Here is a 14,621-nt window from a genome sequence, read left to right on the forward strand (position 1 = left end):
GCATCCTGCAATAACGCTCCTTGGCCATCCGATGCAGAGAGAGCCACTCTGTGGCCCTCTCTGCACCGTACATCGATGGCCGGTATCGTTGGTGGGTGGGAGCCAGTCTGGGAGGCGGGTGGGCGGCCAACGATGGGCCGTGTGATGTGGAGGGGGGCGGGATCGTGGGCGGGATCGCGGGCGCGCGCGCACAGGAGCGCGCGCGTGCACAGGGCACGCGCATGGGAGCCGGGAACCGGTAGGGAGCGGGTGGGGACCGCTACACTACGGAAGAAATGTGAAGCAAAAGTGGGGAAAATAAATAAATATAAAAAATGCCCTAAGGGATCACGGAGGGAGGGAGGTGGGGGGCAAGCTACACTACAGATTTTTTTTTAAAAAAATAATAAAAAAATATATTTTATTGTAAACTGGGTACTGGCAGACAGCTGCCAGTACCCAAGATGGCTACTAATACGTTAGAGGGGGAGGGTTAGAGAGCTGTTTGAGGGGGGATCAGGGAGGTTGGGGGCTAAGGGGGGATCCTAAACATTAGCATATGTAAATATGCAAAAAAAAATAAAAAAAAAAATTGAAATACCTTTTATTTTAGTACTGGCAGACTTTCTGCCAGTACTTAAGATGGCGGGGACAATTGTGGGGTGGGGGAGGGAAGAGAGCTATTTGGGAGGGATCAGGGGGGGTGATATGTCAGGTGGGAGGCTGATCTCTACATTAAAGCTAAAATTAACCCTGCAAGCTCCCTACAAGCTCCCTAATTAACCCCTTCACTGCTGGGCATAATCCATGTGTGGTGCGCAGCTGCATTTAGTGGCCTTCTAATTACCAAGAAGCAACGCCAAAGCCATATATGTCTGCTATTTCTGAACAAAGGGGGTCACAGAGAAGCTTTTACAACCATTTGTGCCATAATTGCACAAGCTGTTTGTAAATAATTTCAGTGAGAAACCTAAAATTGTGAAAAATTTTACGTTTTTTTTCATTTGATCTCATTTGGCGGTGAAATGGTGGCATGAAATATACCAAGATGGGCCTAGATCAATACTTGGGGTTGTCTACTACACTACACTAAAGCTAAAATTAACCCTAGAAGCTCCCTACATGCTCCCTAATTAACCCCTTCACTGCTGGGCATAATACACGTGTGGTGCACAGCGGTATTTAGCGGCCTTCTAATTACCCAAAAGCAACGCCAAAGCCATATATGTCTGCTATTTCTGAACAAAGGGGATCCCAGAGAAGTGTTTACAACCATTTATGCCATAATTGCACAAGTTGTTTGTAAATAATTTCAGTGAGAAACCTAAAGTTTGTGAAAAAATTTGTGAAAAAGTGAACAATTTTTTTTATTTGATCTCATTTGGCGGTGAAAGGGTGGCATGAAATATACCAAAATGGGCCTAGATCAATACTTTGGGATGTCTGCTAAAAAAAAATATATACATGTCAATAGATATTCAGGGATTCCTGAAAGATATCAGTGTCCCAATGTAACTAGCGCTAATTTTGAAAAAAAGTGGTTTGGAAATAGCAAAGTGCTACTTGTATTTATTGCCCTATAACTTGCAAAAAAAGCAAAGAACATGTGAACATTGGGTATTTCTAAACTCAGGACAAAATTTAGAAACTATTTAGCATGGGTGTTTTTTGGTGGTTGTAGATTTGTAACAGATTTTGGGGGTCAAAGTTAGAAAAAGTGTGTTTTTTCCATTTTTTCCTCATATTTTATAATTTTTTTTATAGTAAATTATAAGATATGATGAAAATAATGGTATCTCTAGAAAGTCCATTTAATGGCAAGAAAAACGGTATATAATATGTATGGGTACAGTATATGAGTAAGAGGAAAATTACATCTAAACACAAACACAGCAGAAATGAAAAAATAGCCCTGGTCCTTAAGGGAAAGAAATTGAAAAATGGCCTTGTCCTTAAGGGGTTAAAGCATTAAAAGTATTGCACACCAATTTTCAGAGCTTTAACCCTTAAAATAACGAAACCGGAGCCGGTTATAGATTTAACCCCTATACAGTCCCAGCTACAGCCTTTGCTGTGACTTTACCAAGCCCAGAGGGGAATACGATACCAAATGACGCCTTTTAGGAACTTTTCCAACTACTTTCAGGTCCTCACACATGCATCTGCATGTCTTGCTCTCAAAAACAACTGCGCAGTAATGGCGCGAAAATGAGGCTCAGCCTACAACTGTGAAGGCCCTTCCTGACTGGAAAAGGTGTCTAACATAGTGCCTGACGTTAAAAAAAACGTTCCCCAAGTTTATAAGTGTGAATTATCAGCATAAACATGTATAAAATGTCCAAATAAAGCAATCGATTTAGCCCATAAAAGTGTCTACCAGTTTTATAGCCCATATTAAGCCCTTTATTCTGTTTGAGACTAAGAAAATGGCTTATCGGTCCCCATGAGGGGAAATGACAGGCTTCCAGCATTACACAGTCTTGATAGAAATATGGCTAGTCATACCTTAAGCAGAAAAGTCTGCTAACTGTTTCCCCCAACTGAAGTTACTTCATCTCAACAGTCCTATGTGGAAACAGCAATCGATTTTAGTTACTGTCTGCTAAAATCATCTTCCTCTCACAAACAGAATTCTTCATCCTTTTCTGTTTCAGAGTAAATAGTACATACCAGCACTATTTTAAAATAACAAACTCTTGATAGTAGAATAAAAAACTACAACTAAACACCACAAACTCTTAACCATCTCCGTGGAGATGTTGCCTGTGCAAAGGCAAAGAGAATGACTGGGGTGGGCGGAGCCTAGGAGGGACTATATGGCCAGCTTTGCTGGGACTCTTTGCCATTTCCTGTTGGGGAAGAGATATTCCCACAAGTAAGGATGACGCCGTGGACCGGACACACCTATGTTGGAGAAAAATGTATTTCATGATTCAGATAAAGAATACAATTTTTTAAAAAGTTTCCAATTTTCTTCTATTATCAAATGTTTTTCATTCTCATGTTATTCTCTGTTGAAGAGATACCTAGGTAGGTAGCGTGCACAAGTCTGCAGCACTACATGACAGGAAATAGTGCTGCCATCTAGTGCTCCTGATAATGTATAACATTGTAGCAAACCTGATGCTATATAGTTCTGCAGACACGTGCACACTCTTGAGCTTACATTTCTGATTTTTAAATAAGGATAACAAGAAAACAAAGAAAATATGATAATAGAAGTAAATCAGAAAGTTGTTAAAAAGTTTATGTTCTATTTAAATCATGAAAGAAAAAAATTGAGTTTAATGTCCCTTTAAGGAATGTAGAGACAAAGCAGAATTCAAATCTTTGATAATAAAGATGATGCTTGGAGATGAATCCAATCTAATATACATAATTGAAAGTGGAACGTTCGGAAAAAATAAGTAATATATTAAAAAAAAATACAAAATAATTAAATATGTTAACATTTGGGGAAAATATTTGTCCCTGTGTCTTTAATAAAATCTATATTATGCAGTCAGTAAATCAGGATAATCAGAATTTTATTGCAAGGACAGAGACTTCATCTATTGCTAGTCTAAAGCTAAATCAGATCAATCCAGAAGCTGGTGCAGAATGGAGTTGATAGATTTAAAGTAGAATCATCTAAAAATTGAATCAGAGGACCAATCAGCGGCATTCAATATTTCTTGAAGAGAAACATGCTTTAAATATTCTTTAGAAGCAGCTAAACCTCTAATTGAATGATGAGAAAATGTATCTTCCACACCAGCTTGGGACATGATCAACTTTATCCCCCTAGTGATAGAAGTAGAGGTAACAGGAAGATGAGGAGAAGCATAAGATAGAAGAAGTTGATTAGAATTGGAAAGATTTCTGAAAACAGATATGTTACTTTCATACTTTTTCAAAGAACCACTCATTACTTTGGTTGAGGAGAAAAGTAATGATAGAACATGGAAGAAGACATATAATTTGGTCTATGAGTAAAAGAAAATACATCACCTTGAGGGGTAAATATTTTAAAAGAATAATAAATGGCCTTCACATGTCTAGAAGATAAAAGACAAAATAAAGCTTATAATTAAGAAGATTCAGAGCAAGGGATTTATTATTGGGCCATTAAAAAAAAAAAAATTAAATTAGCATCCCAAAAGTAGTTATATTTAGAAGAAGAGGACGTTTGAGCTTAATAGCTTTCATTAGTTTAGAAATGGTAATATGTTGACCAATTGGAGAATTATTCATTAGTTCATTACCAGCAGAAATGTCCGATTTGTAAACATTGATAGACCTATATGCTAAACCTGATTCATATAAAGAGGTTAGAAAATCAACTATCACCTAGATTACAAGTTTTGAGCGCTATAGGGAAAGTAAAGAACGCAACAAAAAGTTGCGTTATTTAAACACCTATAGCGCTGCCATTACAAGTTTTGAAAAACACTGCTTTTGTGTGCGATATGGAGATTTTAAGCTCCATACCACACACAAAACAAGCGCTGTGTTTGACGTGCTCGTGCACGCATTCCTCATAGACATCAATGGGGAGAGCCGGCAAAAAAAAGTCTAACACTTGCAATCGTGGAAACAAAAGCTCTGTAACGCAGCCCCATTGATGTCTATGGGGAAAAAGAAAAGACAGTTTAAACTTAGCACCCTAACATAAACCCAGAGTCTAAACACCCCTAATCTGCTGCCCATGACATTGCCGACACCTGCCTACAGTTATTAACCCCTAATCTGCTGCTCCTGATATCAAAGCCCCCTAAATAAAATTATTAACCCATAATCTGTGGCTCCCGATATCGTCCCTACTATACTAAAGTTATTAACCCCTATTCTGCTGCACCACAACATCACCGCAACTATATTAAAGTTATTAACCCCTATTCTGCCGCTCCCGATATTGCCGCCACCTAAATAAAGCTATTAACCCGTAAACCTCTGGCCTCCCACATCACTACCACTAAATAAACCAATTAACCCCTAAACCACCAGTCCCCCACATCGCAACAACCTAAATTAAACTATTAACCCCTAACCCTAGCGTAACCCTATCCCTAACGTAACCCTAACACCCCCTAACTTTAACATAATTAAAATAGATCTAAATTAAACTTACCATTATTAACTAAATTACCTATTAACCCCTAAACCGCAAGCCCCCCACATTGCAACAACCTAAATTAAACCCTAATCTTAACCCTTAACCCTAAACCTAACCCTAACACCCCCTAACTTTAGCATAATGAAATTCCGATTATCCTAGCTTTGTGAAGGAATAATAATCTAGATTTTATTAGAGACACAGAGACAAGTATTTTGCTAATCATTCTTTTTACTACTTATGCAGCTTTTCACAGAAATAACATATCAAAAAACACAGAAAAAGTTGAACAATATAGTGAAAACGAGAACAACCAATGCAAAGGTTGTATGCAAATGAGCTGATGAGAGTAGCCAATGAGCATACTCATAGTGCCCTTATACTGTCCACATAGTCCCAACTCCTACTCTTTCTTCTTTGATGCAAAGGGTTAGAAAGTTCATAAGGAAAGGAAAAAGGATGTTGAGAAATCCACTGAAGATGATGCAACAAATCCAGAAGAGAAACCAGGAAAACATCTTGAAACAGGAACTGGAGCGGAACAAAGATAACTTGAAGTATCTTGAGCTTGGAGTCCTTGAGGTTCTTGACCTGGAATAAGTTAGATTGAGGGAGCTGGAAAAGAAACAAACATATTAAGAACAACTTCCATATAAATATGAATAAACCTATGAGAAGGGAGAGGAGGGAAGGAAAATACTCGTCTCTGTGTCTTTAATAAAATCTAGATTATTCCTTCACAAAGCTAGGATAATCGGAATTTTATTAAAAGCACAGAGACTCCTATTTTGCTAGTTTAAAGCAAAAGTAAATCAAGTAAGGAGAGAGGAAGCAGCATTAGCAATTGGTTTAAAATAAAATTGCTTAAAAGTGTATTCTGAAGACCAGTCTGCTGCATTGAAATATCTTGGAGAGAGGAGGATTTGAGAAAGGCTTTGGAAGCTGAAGCACCTTTAACAGAGTGAGCAGAGAAAGAGTCCTCTACTCTGGACAAAAAGAGAATCCATTTTACCCATCTAGCGATAGAGGAAGAGGAGACAGGTTTCTGAGGAGGGACAAAGGAAATTAGGAGTTGAGAGGAAGAAGAGGATCTAAGAGAAGAGGTTCTAGATTTGAATTCCTTGAGGCAAGAAGCAAAACAAAGATTGGGTTGGGCAGGGAAAAAGGGATAGAAGAAAGATTTAGAAAGAGTTTTAGTTCTACATTAAATTATACAAGTTACGCCAAAAGGAGAAAACATTTTAGAATTAATGTCAATAGCTCTAACATCTGAAACCCTGTGGAAGGAAAGGAGACAGAGAAGGGTAGCCAATTTAACTGAGAGTTGTTTGAGGGAAAGATTAGGATTAGATGGGCAATTTAGCAGGAAGGAAATGACAAGATCTACATCCCAGAAAAAAATAGTATTTTGAAGAAGGAGGATTCTTGATTCTAATGGCTTTGAGAAGGTGGCAAATATGGGGGTGACGACCAATAGGAAGATCATTAATGACCAGCGGAAAAAGCGGAATGGGCATGATTAATGGAACGATAAGCAAAACCATTATTAAAGAGAGAAGATTAGTAATTAATTATTTTGGGAACAGGGGCAGAAATTGGATCCAAACTCCTTTGTGAACACCAGCCAGACCATTTGTACCAGGCTGAAATGTATGCTTTTTTGGTGCCAGGAGGCCATGATTCCTGAAGAAGGGATTTAGACCTTTATGAAAGTCCGTTGAGGGGGTCCAGGGGGCCCTGAAATTGTCCAGGCTATGAGGTTGAGGAATCCGTCCAGAAGGTGGGGATGAGGACGATCTAGAGGGTCTAATAAAATATTTGGAACTTGAGGGATGAGAAGAGGGAGGGGGAAGGAAGGAGAGCTCCAGAAGAGAGGGGTACCAGGATTGGATTGGCAAAACCGGAGTTATCAGGAGAAGGGAGATCTGGTATCTTTGAAGATGAGCGAGGGTTCTCAGAATATTGGAAAAAGGAATAGGTGTATTGAATTGGCCATGTTTGGAGGAAAGAGCCTATTGCAGAGGACTCTGGGTCCGGACGTCAACTGAAATAGGGTCTCATTTGCAAGTTGGATCTGAAAGCGAAAAGATCTATTACAATGGGACCTTTCAGAGAGGAAAGAGAGGGGAACATTTCCAAAAGTAATTTCCAATCTCTGGAGTCTTGAAGATAACAAAATCTCCAAATTGTAGAGACCAGGAATGTATTCGGCCTGGATAGAGATTTTGTTGTCCAGACAGTGGTGGACAAAGTCTTTCATGATCTCTGAAAGGGCTTTCAATTTGGTTCCACCAAAGCGGTTCAGATATCTCACGGCAGAAATGTTGTCCATGCGAAGGACCACAGATAAAGAAGAAGAAAACTCCTTATTGCAAAAGAACCCACAAGAAGTTCTTTGCAATTTATTTGATTTCTCTCCGCATTTGTCCATTTCCCAGAAGTGATAAGAGAACCACAACAGGCAGAATGGCATCTGCCTCTATAATGATGTCCAGAGCATTCCCAAAGATGACTGATAGTGGAAGGTAGCAGGCAATATTGCCTGGATGTAGGAGAGAAGAAGACCAATGATGCAAGCTAGAAGTCTCAGAGGGAAGAAAGGTCTTTTGAGCACAAGCAAAAAAAATTTCTTTATGTTGGAAATCTTGTCTTGAGGAAGACTGAGGATAGAGGAATTGGTGTCTATTTGGATACCAAAAAAAGTCAGATTTTGAGAGGGAGTAAGAGCTGATTTTTTTATTTTTTTTCCCTTGTTTATGAGAAAACACAAATTTTCTAAGAGGGAGATGGTGAGGTTGAGATGAGATAAAAGGGTAGAACGGTCTTGATTCATTATGTGGATATTGTCCATATAAATGATAAGACAAACAACTCAGAACCTTAGCCAAGCTTAGACTGGTTTCAGAATTTTCGTAAAGATCCATGGGGCAGGGGAAAGAACGAATGGGAAGCATGTGAATTGCCAAAGGATGTTGTTCCAATAGAAGCGAAAAAATCTCCTGAAATCCTGATGACGGGAACAGTCAGATAAGCATAGGTTAGATCCAAACGAACCAACCAATCTCGATCTTGGAGACAATCTCAAAGAATATGAATGCCCTCCATTGTGAAGTGTTGATAATGGACAGAGGCATTCAAATTTCTGAGACTGATCACTGGTCAAAAGAGACCATTCTTCTTTTTTGACCAGGAATAAGTTGCTTATGTAACTGTTCTTGTCCCTGACCAATTCTATAGCCTGTTTTGATGCAAGAGATGAAATTTCTGAATCTATGACTCATTTGTCTAGATTTGAGAATTTTATGGGAATTGGAAGAGATAATTGACAAGGGGTTTTGCCAAAATCTATTATGGCTCCATATATGGTTTGCAGAATCCAGGGATCTGAGGTGAAGTTGCCACTTATTTTGTTGGGGAAAAAAGGTAAAAAGGGGGGAAGAAGAAATTTACCTGAGTGAGCTCTGGAACAACCTCTGGTTCTTAAAGACCTTGATGGCCAGGAACGACCTCTTAAGGGGAAAAATGAGAAGTTTTGTGTTTGGGGTTGGTACTGATTGGAGTAGTAATATTGGGACCTTGGATTGAATGAGTTGTAATTGGAGCGGCCGGGAAAACTGACCCTTCTTTTCTGGGCCCTGTCAGAAACACTAGATTGTGTATAAAAGGGTCTTTTTAATGGTTGATTTCGTTTTAGACAATGTATTGAAAGTTTTGGTGTAATTGTTCATTTTGAATAAATAAGTGTATCCAAAAAGTAGACCATTAGTATCGGTGGAGCATTGGGTAGTGGAAAAATCAGAAAGCTTAGGGTCTAACCTTCTAATGATGTTTCTTCTCCTTTTGGCAATGATCACTTCGTAAGCATTGCCCAGAAAGGCTACAGACCTTAAAATCCATTTTCTTATGACGAAAGGGTCTAGAGAAGAATTGAGGTGATAGCCTCTTTTGTTAAATCAAACATTTTTGCTATGGGACCAGTAGTGTCTAAAAGTTTGTCTTGACAGGCCTGAAGGAGCAGGTCAGAACCTTTTTTCAAATTAGAACCTTGGGGACCAAGAGAGGGTCTTGAGCATTTGGGAGAGAGGGTCTGGGGCATTCCACTCTTAGTTTAAAACTAGCAGATTTTTTAATGGTCCATATAATCTGCAACCTCTTTATAGGGAAACTTCAGAAGAAAGGTAATTCATCGGGCTTAGCTAATGGGTTACCAAGGGAATCTACAAAAAAAATAATTGAAGTCAAAATTGAAGGAGAAATCATGCTCATTATCAGAAAAATAATCTTACTCAGAAGAGGAAATATCGTTAAATTGTCTTTTACGAGCCTTTAGGTCAGAAACTGATCTCTTTAAAAGAGAATTAGTGAGGTCAGAGTCTGAAAAAATACACCCTGATATACGGCTCTTGTTATGATCAGGGATTCGGGTGCCTAGGGTAATCTGCCGGCCAGCAGAAGATTTGCTCTGAGCCGTCGTTAGCACCTGAGTGTGAAACGCTGAGACGACTCAGAGCCGTCGTTAGCACTGAAAGGGTTAATAATTCCTTCTTCTGTTAATTCAAAAACTTTTGTTATGGAACCTAGGGTATCTAAGAGTTTGTCCTGACAAATTTTATTATGAATAGAATATATTCTTCTATGTGAAGAACATTGGAATGTGAAATACTAATTTTTTATATTAGGTTTAGCGCTCTTGAATAAACGCTTTATGGGTGTTTTTGCAATTTTTCTCTCTGCTGAAGTCGATGGGAGATTACGTTAACATGGTTGCAAAAATCGAAGTTCATCTTTTTTCGTGCATCAGGTTTTTGCTCTCACACTTTTTACTTTAATACGAGCGCAACCCAACTCACAAAAAGCCTCCGTCTATGAAGTTAAAACATGAGTGCAAAATAATGCTCCTCTCATATTCTAGACTTATATTCAATGTCTCAAAGAAACTAAATGAAATATATAAATCAAATATATATATATATATATATATATACAGTATCTCACAAGTAGTGAGTGTACAGCTTGTAGAACAGTGTAAATTTGTTGTCCCCTCAAAATCACTCAACACACAGCCATTAATGTCTAAACCTTTGGCAACAAATGTGAGCACACCCCTAAGTGGAAATGTCCAAATTGGGCTCAATTAATTAGCCATTTTCCCTCCCCAGTGTCATGTGACTCATTAGTGTTACAAGGTCTCAGGTGTGAATGGGGAGAAGATGTGTTTAATTTGGTGTTATCGCTCTCACACTCTCTCATACTGGTCACTGGAAGTTAAACATGGCACCTCATGGCAAAGAACTCTCTGAGGATCTAAAAAAAGAACTGTTGCTCTACATAAAGATGGCATAGGCTATAAGAAGATTGCCAAGACCCTGAAATTGAGCTGCAGCACGGTGGGCAAGACCAAACAGCGGTTTCACAGGACAGGTTCTACTCAGAACAAGCCTCGCCATGGTCGACCAAAGAAGTTGAGTGCACATGCTCAGCGTCATATCCAGAGGTTGTCTTTGGGAAATATACATATGAGTGCTGCTAGCATTGCTGCAGAGGTTGAAGGGGTGGGGGTCAGCCTGTCAGTGCTCAGTCCATACGCCGCACACTGCATCAAATTGGTCTGCATGTCTGTCGTCCCAGAAAGAAGCCTCTTCTAAAGATTATGCACAAGAAAGCCCACAAACAGTTTGCTGAAGACAAGCAGACTAAGGACTTGGATTACTGGAACCATGTCCTGTGGTCCGATGAGACTTATTTGTTTCAGATGGTGTCAAGCATGTGTGGCGGCAACCAGGTGAGGAGTACAAAGACAAGTGTGTCTTGCCTACAGGCAAGCATTGTGGTGGGAGTGTCATGGTCTGGGCCTGCATGAGTGCTGTCGGCGCTGGGGAGCTACAGTTCATTGAGGGAACTATGTATGCTAACATGTACTGTGACATACTGAAGCAGAGCATGATCCTCTTCTTTCGGAGACTGGGTCCAGGACAGTATTCCAACATGATAACGACCCCAAACACACCTCCAATACGACCACTGCCTTGTTAAAGAAGCTGAGGGTAAAGGTGATGGAGTGGCAAAGCATGTCTCCAGACCTAAACCCTATTGAGCATCTGCGGGGCATCCTCAAACGGAAGGTGGGGGAGCGCAAAGTCTCTAACATCCACCAGCTCTGTGATGTCATCATGGAGGAGTGGAAGAGGACCCCAGTGGCAATCTTTGAAGCTCTGGTGAACTACATGCCCAAGAGGGTTAAGGCAATGCTGGAAAATAATAGTGGCCACACAAAATATTGACACTTTGTTGCCATTTCTACTTGTTGCCAACGGTTTAGACATTAATGGCTGTGTGTTGAATAATTTTGAAGGGACAGCAAATTTACACTGTTATACAGGCTGTACACTCACAAGTGTCATTTCTTCAGTGTTGTCACATGAAAAGATATAATAAAATATTTGCAAAAATGTGAGGGGTGTACTCACTTTTGTGAGATACTGTATACAGGGAGTGCAGAATTATTAGGCAAGTTGTATTTTTGAGGATTAATTTTATTATTGAACAACAACCATGTTCTCAATGAACCCAAAAAACTCATTAATATCAAAGCTGAATAGTTTTGGAAGTAGTTTTTAGTTTGTTTTTAGTTATAGCTATTTTAGGGGGATATCTGTGTGTGCAGGTGACTATTACTGTGCATAATTATTAGGCAACTTAGCAAAAAACAAATATATACCCATTTCAATTATTTATTTTTTACCAGTGAAACCAATATAACATCTCAACATTCACAAATATACATTTCTGACATTCAAAAACAAAACAAAAACAAATCAGTGACCAATATAGCCACCTTTCTTTGCAAGGACACTCAAAAGCCTGCCATCCATGGATTCTGTCAGTGTTTTGATCTGTTCACCATCAACATTGCGTGCAGCAGCAACCACAGCCTCCCAGACACTGTTCAGAGAGGTGTACTGTTTTCCCTCCTTGTAAATCTCACATTTGATGATGGACCACAGGTTCTCAATGGGGTTCAGATCAGGTGAACAAGGAGGCCATGTCATTAGATTTTCTTCTTTTATACCCTTTCTTGCCAGCCACGCTGTGGAGTACTTGGACGCGTGTGATGGAGCATTGTCCTGCATGAAAATCATGTTTTTCTTGAAGGATGCAGACTTCTTCCTGTACCACTGCTTGAAGAAGGTGTCTTCCAGAAACTGGCAGTAGGACTGGGAGTTGAGCTTGACTCCATCCTCAACCCGAAAAGGCCCCACAAGCTCATCTTTGATGATACCAGCCCAAACCAGTACTCCACCTCCATCTTGCTGGCGTCTGAGTCGGACTGGAGCTCTCTGCCCTTTACCAATCCAGCCACGGGCCCATCCATCTGGCCCATCAAGACTCACTCTCATTTCATCAGTCCATAAAACCTTAGAAAAATCAGTCTTGAGATATTTCTTGGCCCAGTCTTGACGTTTCAGCTTGTGTGTCTTGTTCAGTGGTGGTCGTCTTTCAGCCTTTCTTACCTTAGCCATGTCTCTGAGTATTGCACACCTTGTGCTTTTGGGCACTCCAGTGATGTTGCAGCTCTGAAATATGGCCAAACTGGTGGCAAGTGGCATCTTGGCAGCTGCACGCTTGACTTTTCTCAGTTCATGGGCAGTTATTTTGCGCCTTGGTTTTTCCACACGCTTCTTGCGACCCTGTTGACTATTTTGAATGAAACGCTTGATTGTTCGATGATCACGCTTCAGAATCTTTGCAATTTTAAGAGTGCTGCATCCCTCTGCAAGATATCTCACTATTTTTGACTTTTCTGAGCCTGTCAAGTCCTTCTTTTGACCCATTTTGCCAAAGGAAAGGAAGTTGCCTAATAATTATGCACACCTGATATAGGGTGTTGATGTCATTAGACCACACCCCTTCTCATTACAGAGATGCACATCACCTAATATGCTTAATTGGTAGTAGGCTTTCGAGCCTATACAGCTTGGAGTAAGACAACATGCATAAAGAGGATGATGTGGTCAAAATACTAATTTGCCTAATAATTCTGCACTCCCTGTATAGAATTAAATAATATAAAATTATTTAATTAGTTAAAACTGTTATAGAGTTATCAATATGATTTTTTATAATTGATAGATATTAATTTCAAATTCTTATGAATAATGAGGTGAAATACAGATAAAAACCAGAGAGAGGCAGTATAATCTTTCAATTAAAGAAACGTTAAGTTGTATAATATGGTATCAATTAATAACTTTGTTACAACTGCAGAGCTTATTGTGGAAGCAGCAGGAATAGTCTTCTGAGGTAAGTAAGGGTGGGTAAGAAAGGTGGGAGGAATTGTGATGGAGGAGAGGGCAGGAAACACCCCAAACATTACAAGAAAATAGCATGGCGTCAAAAGCAGCAAAGAAATGGGAGAAAAGATCAGAATAGAAAAGGCAAACAAATAAAAAAAAAAACATCAGTTTAGAAGGGAAAGAGCAAATGCACAAAGCGATGCAACAAAAAGTTGAAGAAACAAAACAAAATACATCAGTTCAAATAAAAATGTAAAAAATCATTATATTTAGATATAAAGTAATAATTAATAATAAAGATTTTTTTGTCAGCAAAATTGTAATTAAGCAGTAAATAATAAGAATCAGAAGATAATCAAAGATATCAAAAAATAAGAATCTAGATAAACAGCTCAGAAATTAAGTTAAAAAAAAGTAAACCAAATAGACCTAAAACAACAAGATTCTTTACATGAGGCACAAATGAACAATGAAACTAATTTTATTATGCTATGAATACTTAAAGGGACATTGTACACTAGATTTTTCTTTGCATAACTGATTTGTAGATGATCCATTTGTATAGACCATCTGAGTGTTTTGTATAATAATGTATAGCTTATTCTTAAATAAGATTGTGCTGATTTTCAGTCTTACAAATTCTCAAAGTATAAGATGTAAATTATGAAGTGTCTGTCCTTGTAGTAAAATTCTAAATTTTAGACTCATTTAAACAATCCTTCTACAACAGGCGCCCACCTTTGTTCTGACTCAGTATCACTTTTCTATAATACACTTGTATCTTACAATTGGACCTTGTGGTTTAAATAGTGAAAGAGACTAAAGGGCCGAATTATCATCGTCTGAGGGACATAATATGCTGTAGTACATCATGTCCGCCAGACATTGCTGAATGCCAACAGCATACACTGTTGGCATTTAACATTGCACAAGCAGTTCTAGTGAACTGCTTGTGCAATGCCACCCCCTGCAAATTCGCGGCCAATCGGTCTCTAGCAGGGGGTGTCAATCAGCTTGATCGTATAGGATCGGGCGGATTGATGTCCGCCGCTTCAGAGGCGGTGGACCAGTTAAGAAATAGCGGTCTACAGACCGATGGTTCATAAATGCTGTTTCCGGCAAGCCTAAAGGCTCGTGCAGAAACAGGGGCATCAGGGGCCATTTGGGCCTTGATAAATCGGCCCCTATACCTTTAATAAAAGTTCAGCAATGTTTATTGCCTTAAAAGAAGAAAAAAGGGAATCGGTGCAGTG

This window comes from Bombina bombina, chromosome 6 (genome assembly GCF_027579735.1).
Source record: "Bombina bombina isolate aBomBom1 chromosome 6, aBomBom1.pri, whole genome shotgun sequence".
NCBI classification, from domain to species: domain Eukaryota; kingdom Metazoa; phylum Chordata; class Amphibia; order Anura; family Bombinatoridae; genus Bombina; species Bombina bombina.